Genomic DNA, 7500 nt, shown 5'->3' on the forward strand with positions numbered 1-7500 from the left:
CTACTGAATGACTACACCATTCCCGGCCTTAGTAACTCTTTCTCAGGAAGGAATGGTAACCAGACTGGGCGTCATCTACGTAACTATAGTGCATTAGATCATACACTTCCTAAACCTTAGAGGGAGTTTCTAAAAGAAGCTCCAAGTGACACGCGATGCTTTAGAACCAATTACGAAATCATGCATTAGTCTTACATCAGATTTTAGTATGTAATATATCAGTGGATAGCGTTTACAAGGCTCTCTCTGCTTGGCTACTCAAACTCTGCTAATATCCTTTGCTATTCACCTCCGAGCCACTCGCGCTGGATTTGTGCCCTAAAACATTGCAATCGTTGCAGGAATAAATGAGTTAAAATCATCTTTTTGTGCAAAATAATCTCACTATTTTAGACCCAGTCTACTAAAACAACTATTCACCCTAGTGTCGGTGTCTAGTGCTGGATATTCTATTACCTCTCCCCTTCGTTAAATATTTCATAGTCCTCAGGAGTATACTGTTATAGACTGTTCAAGTATTCTTTGTATTACAGTTCAAGACCTATTAACGGCCACCCACGGGGAAATGGATAGTCGCCGGTTAAAGCGGCCTGGCCGCTTAATAGAGGTAAAAACCATAGAAAAGCCCTCATCGGGACTTTGCTTACTGGCCGGCTTTTACGGGTGGCCGTTTAATTGGTCATCACTAAAAAAGAACAGACACATTTTTTCCTCTTTACAAGTCCTAAAATGAACTAAGTGCAACGTACAAATGGAAACGATTTCATGAAACATTACTCTCACGTAAACTGAAATTGCAGATAATTATAGATGATTTGTTTCCCAAGAGAGATCATCGAATGAATGATCGTCCAGTTCATATTGTTCTAGCAGTAGTTACAATCGATTAAAAATAATCATCATTGAATAGAATGATTTTTTAATTGTGCAGGGGCATCTAACGTGAAACGGACGACTTAAAATTCGTCAGAATTACCTAAAATTGTTTCCCCAATGTTTTGAAAGTTACTTTAATGAGTTTGCAGCCGCCCTACAAAATATTTATCTGTCTAGATGTTCTTGCTTTCAATTACCCTAGATCAACTATGTTTCAATTCAGGTCTATAGAAATTGTTTGGTGGTTCTTTTTGTTTCGTCCGAAAGGTCGAGCAATTGTGACGGGTCTGATCGAATACTTTAAACTACGTATGATCCTTTTATCCCCGAAAAATTTTGGGGGACGTTTGATTAAAATATTCTATAGATTTAGCCTAGCCTAAAAGCGGAGCTCCCTGGTTATTTATTCTTACTGCCGGAAGGGTTAGTGAAAATAAAAGGTTTCGAATGCTGCTTTAATAATTAATCATTTTCTTTGCTTTCTTCTGTAGGAAAATTCACTGCCTGACTAGTGAATTCCACGCTACATTTTACGCTAAAAACCGATATCGCATGAATCACGAAGCGAAGAGTACGATATCGGTTTGTCGAGTGTAATTTACTTTGGAATTCACCAGTTTGGCAATGAATTTTTCTTGAACCGCATGAGTTTTAAAAGAAAACAAGCACACCCTCAGCGAGCGAATCAGTGGAAAAGGGAAAAAAGCCATTTCAGAGTCAAATGTCAATAGCCAGCGAATAAGAATCACGCTTAAATTAGAAGCCATAAGAAAAAAACTTTGTCAGTTCAAGGTCAAAAAAGAGTTTTACTGATGCACTTTATTCCACTGTATCTCTGAAAACGAGATCATCATTCACATTTTGATGTATTTCACTGACACACGCCAGCTTGGCTTGGAACAAGAATCGGCAAAATACGGCAATGCAATCAAGAAAGACAATGAAACTTTAAACAAGATCCGTTCCAACAAATTACCTTTATTAGGTGCTTCAATTGAAAAAAACTTCTGGAAACACAACCTAGTAATGTTTCTCCCTAATTTTACGAGAACTCATTAATTAATTTTATTGTCACTGTCGAGGCAGATCGAAAAACAGAAGCACTTATTCGCTCGCATCTTAGAGCAAAACAAACAAACAAATCAACTATTCCTTTATGTCCAAAAGAGTACAGATAATTGTTATTTGATTCCAGTTGAGAATAAACGTTCAAGTTTCATTCCTAAACAAAGGAAAAACCGATTAAATCACTTTTTAAAATAGCATCTGCAAAAAAAACAAACGGTTTAGTGCCCAAGGTAAGAATTTGTGGAGTTACTTCTTCCACCAAGTTTGAACTACTACTGGTATTCTGTTTTGTCGTTGTCGTTCTCTTTCCTTCTCCTTTCGCTTCTGTTCTAGTCATAGGTCCTCCAGGCATCATGTAACCTTATCAGAGCTTCTAAAGATATGCCAAAAATTGCAATACAGAGAAAAAAGCAGCTCTAAGCAAATTAAAAATAAACACTCAGCTTTAAGTTTACATCCCGCCGATGCTTGACTTGAATGACTGCGTAGCCGCCAGTGTGGACCACAGATATCCTGATATTTCAAACTGGATTGAGACCAGCGAAAAATGCAGAAAGAAAACATTTTCCAAACCGTTTTCCACCTGAACGCGAAAGCGTTGACTGTGTAAGAAGTGTAGTTGACATAGTATGGGCGTGTAGCCGCGTCGAACCACAAAACGCCAAAAATGAAGCCTCACTTATGTTTAGGCGAGCTAACCTGGGTTGAGCCTGCAATGCAATCGAAAACCAGTACCTGGTCAGCGGTCAACTTAAACAAAAGCTGACCTCGTTGAGCTCTAAGCTTGAACCCGCGATATGGTCACCTGATATTGGTCAGCGCATACCTTGTTTTGACAGGTGTCAATTGATCAAAATATGGATGTCTAGTATCAAAGTTGTATGCTGTAAACTAGCATGCATGATATTGGTCACATTGGCAGACATCGAGGGGTGGACGTACCTACGGACGTACGTATGACGTCATGGGTTTTCTTAACCATGGTGCTCCGCGCTGGCGCGGAGCTTTGCTATGACTGCGTCGAAAATGAGACGTTATAAACCTTCAAAAAGTATATTTCCAATATCACAATCGATTTTTACTTAGCTCAATAAAATTCTGGCGTTCTTCAATGTGGCTTCGAAATTTCTATAAGCACTCTTCACACTCTTCACTATCGATTGACTACTTTTCTGAAATATCTAGGAGATCGGTTCAGAAAAAAGTAGTCCAAAATCTTAGTTCGCCTCGAAAGTCTGAGTTTGAATATTCGAAAATTCTAGCCCACCTTCCTTCTAAACAGATATTTACTGAAATTACTTGATACTTTCCTCTCATTTGTTGTCCGCAGTTATAAATAATCTCAATATATAACCCAGCAGTTAATTTTTTTCTACAAATTAATGGGAAAAAATTGCAATCATTAATTATTTACCGTATACAAATCAATTATATTATACACAATTTTGTTTTCTTCTCTTCAAGTTAAGCACTCATAGTCACATAAGCTGTTGTCCCCACAATCTGTTAAATGCCATCGCTTCTCAGAGAATAAACAAGAGATAATTGAAGAATGTATGCGGTGGCTCGTATGCCTCAGTGCGAATAGAGGTCACTATCTGGTACTTGATCGATACGGCGTAGATTTGGTTAAGTCAAGACTCGTAAAGAAGGAATCCTTGCTTACTAGTACCTGTTAACTCAATGACACTTGGTAAGGTCGGTCCCTTATAAACATTTACCGTACATAGTTTAGTTTCAGATTCAACCCGAGAGTAAACCGCGTAATGTCTTTAGTCCTCGTGTGTACTCGTTTCTTCCCCCCTGCCTCTCGATTCTTTCTGCAGCTTTTTTAGATTGTCTCTGAACTTCCTTTTATTTGTTTTTTATTTTTTATTTTTCTCCGACCGACCGACAATAAACGAAGAGAAAAATAGGGACGACCTTGTGACAAACGAATTTTGTCGTAACAGACATGGAACTTCAAAGTTGCCACCAAAATTTAATTTTAGCGCGGAAAAAAAAAATTAGCAAAAACCTTAGCAAAGCCTTGTCTTAATACCTTATGTGGTTTACAGTCCAATTCTAATTGTGACAAAATTTGAAGTTTCCACTGGCTAATAGCTAAGGTGCGTATGGAAAACCAGAGTCCGGAACTCGGAATCGTGAAACTGGAAACGGAAACAGGAAAGTCGTAATTACCTGAGGCCAATGTCATTGCCTCTGACGGAGTCGCTGCCATTTGCGTTTCAATACCGTTGCCTTTGTCACCTTGTAGTTTGTGTTATAATTGTTTACGTTTATGAAGGACACTGATGTACCATTACTTCTGTTATTTACCATCTCCAAAGCAATTTTTACCTCCATTTTCCCTTTTCTATATTTATTACTTTTTACTTTAAACCAAACGGCTTTGTATGTTTCGGGAAATAAATTTTCTATTTAACTAAGCAAACCATCCAGTCATCATCGTGGATCGATCAACTAACGAACTGATTGGTTGATTCGTGCTCCTTACGTCTCAGTATAGAGCTCACTGATATGTTAAAAAGCTCTCTGCAAAGCCAATTGCGGCTCAAACGTTTCGAGTGTGGAATATTTTTTCTGTAACTAAAAACTGCTTCACGTTTAATCGTAAAACCCTCTTTTGTTGGGGAATCAGTCGATATCAGTTAAGTCTCTATTCATAGGATTCAACTGAAAACGTGAGTGACAAGCCTAAATTATGTTAGTTATATAAACGCCACTAAATCAACAGAGAAAAAAAGTCCGAATTGGATTGTAATCCTTCCCGCCCTTCCTCCGTTTCGATTCTCATCAAAAGATCACTTTTTAGCAGTGAGTTCGCGAGGTTGTCTAATAAGGTCTAATAAGGCCGTTGGAAGAATTTCGAGGCGTTATTATGATGTTTTGTTGCGTTATCAATGCTAAAAGGATTTTCAAATTCGTCACAAAACTTGAACTCTTCTTCTTATATGAAAAGTTATTATTCCAAATCATCACTATACCGGCTGAAGGAAACAATTGTTCAAATTATTCATATTGTTGCCGTTGGAAGAATTAAGAGGCGATATTATAATATTTTACTCCGGAAGTAACACTTATACTTTTTGGAATTTACCGGTGTAGTGAATTAAGCAATAATTCAAATTATTCATATTGTTTAATCGGCGGCATTAAGGAAAAGAAAGAAAAAAAAAGCGTAACGTCTCTGATAAAAAGCACTTCGTACATTTAATTCTAGCTAGAGGATCTTAACAAGGTGGTCAATCGGTTGTTTTCGGTCGAATCAAATAGGTGTGTTCACTTGCTTTAATCATAATAATTTTTTTAGTCTTTGAAGTTCCTCTTTAAAATATTTTCAAGATTTTAGCGTTTATAAATTCAAACTGCTATTCAAAACAACGTTTTTTTATGGACAATATGGAGTGAATAACTTGATTCGTAGTTTTTAATTAAAAAAAAAACGTGTTTATCAAACAAGGACGATTGGCAGAGCTTATGAGCGCGAGAACCTAGCTTTCTAGTTTTTCAGAGATGATTTCATGGTTTGTTTACTGGTTCATTCTTTGGATGTTATTTTCTACAAATACTCTCTCCTAAAACATTCTAATTTGCGTTATTTTGACGGCAAATTAAGTAAACTAAGTCCTTCGGAAGCTGTCTTACAAACGCTTTTCTTGCTTCCAGTTTTGACAAGCTTATTGCCACATCTTATTTACTTGACTTGAATCGAGTAATATTTCTTATTCTTAATTGAATTTTTCAAAAGCCAGCATACTTCAGGACATTATTTGCTGTGTGAGGAGGATACCTGGGACGTCTTGGAAACCAAGACCCCTAAGACCCCTAGACCCAAGACCTCAAAGACCCAGAAAACTCGAAAACGAAGAAATTCACCCAAAACCCTCAATTTGGCTAACACTAGGCCTAAAGTTGGTTTTTAGACCTAGAGTGTTACAGGGCCTATTTTAATCCCCCGGAAATGAAGATGCCTGGCCACACGTGGAGCATGGCTACTCAGTTAAATATGGCGAATTACCCAGCTTTCACTTTCACGAAGGAAAGGAAGGAGGAGGAAGAGGTTTTCCATTCGTTTTCGAGTCCTCGGGGTCTTTGGGGCCTTTGTTTTCAAGACACCCAAATACCCGCAGGATATTTGAAAACGTTCACGTGGTAAGATAACTAAAATTACATGTAGTAACATTGCGAAATAGTTCAGGCAGATGGATCGGTAAGTGTGGCGGAACTCCGGAAATTCCATATTTTACCATGACGCTGAGAACGTGACCGTCCGAACGCCTCGTCGAGATGTCGCAAAGAAAGCCGAATATTGACTATTTCAGTTTTGTTCATGCTTGTAATTTTCTAGAAGTGTGCATTGGATGATATCTTATCCTTTCCTGTTCATTAGTATTGTGAAGGACTTGCCCCGCCACAGCTATTTACTAAAACAAAGTAGCGACAAGAACAAAAAAAAAAAAAAACAAAACTAAAAAGGAGACTTATAATCAACTGTTATTGAGGAAATATATTATTGTTACTCGAGAACACTTGTCGCAAGCTAGCAAGGAAGGAAATGACAAGATGGTTTCATTAAGGTAAACAGATGGACAGAGATGCAATGGAGATTGAAATATTGACCAATTTGGTGCGACCTATAATTGTTTCAGGGAATTTTGTTCGCCTAAAACACTGTTTACGTCTCATGAAAGGGTCAGGCCTTGGGACGAGAAAACACAGACCGACGGTCCTTTGACAGGTAGACCGAATGAAAACGCACGGAGAAAATAAATTTACTGATTACTCCGGTCACTGGTACCGTCACGGGGCGGAGCAATAAAAATCTTCCGGCCAATTTTGAAGATAATACCTTTGTTGAACTTTCAAAATTTGCTTAATGCTCCCGCAAACAATAGTGGATTTAATGAAAGGATATTTATATTGGCTGCTTTGCTTTTCCTCCTTTTTAGGGCGTTTAAGTCAGAGAGATTTCTATTATAAAATAGAGGGCAAAATTATTAAAAGTTGATTGCCTGAGACAGATGGCATTTATCAGTAATTTTGGTAATTGTCTCGGGTAGAATTAATTTCATTATTATCTTAGTAATTTTTTTTAGCAGGGCTGGTTTCACTTCTTTGGCGTTGTTGTACAATAATAAAGTTTAATCTGATTCGTGAGTTTTATTCAAATGGCTTAATCCAAAAATTGCGTGACAGCGTGGGCTTTTTGGCCTTGTTAATAAAAGAGAAATTTGCCCTTTACATTATTAACACGCAATCTCTAGTTTCCTCGTAATATTAAGGATTAATATCACAGCTTGTATTTTCAGACGTTGCACGAATTTCCCTCGTTGCTGCGCGACTCGGGCAATTTATGCACCTTCTGAAAGTACGCATTATATCAATCCCTAATTTTCTCGGCCCCATGCGATTACCTTTGCAAATTTAACGTTGCTTCAGTTGCACTAATTCAGAAAAAAAATGCCCTTGAAGTTCTTTTGAAGAAGAAGCTGAGGTTAGGGACAGCAACATGCAATAATCTAAGAGCGACAATTTTTTTGTGCCTTTTTTTAA

General features: G+C 37.7%; 1 long non-coding RNA gene across 1 annotated transcript in view; it reads left to right on the forward strand.

Moving 5' to 3' along the window:
* LOC138052297 (uncharacterized) overlaps nucleotides 1–7500 on the forward strand; it is a 31547-nt gene that overhangs the window by 19845 nt on the left and 4202 nt on the right. The gene's annotated exons all lie outside the window — the stretch shown is intronic.

This window comes from Montipora capricornis, chromosome 1 (assembly GCF_036669925.1).
Source record: "Montipora capricornis isolate CH-2021 chromosome 1, ASM3666992v2, whole genome shotgun sequence".
NCBI classification, from domain to species: Eukaryota; Metazoa; Cnidaria; class Anthozoa; order Scleractinia; family Acroporidae; genus Montipora; species Montipora capricornis.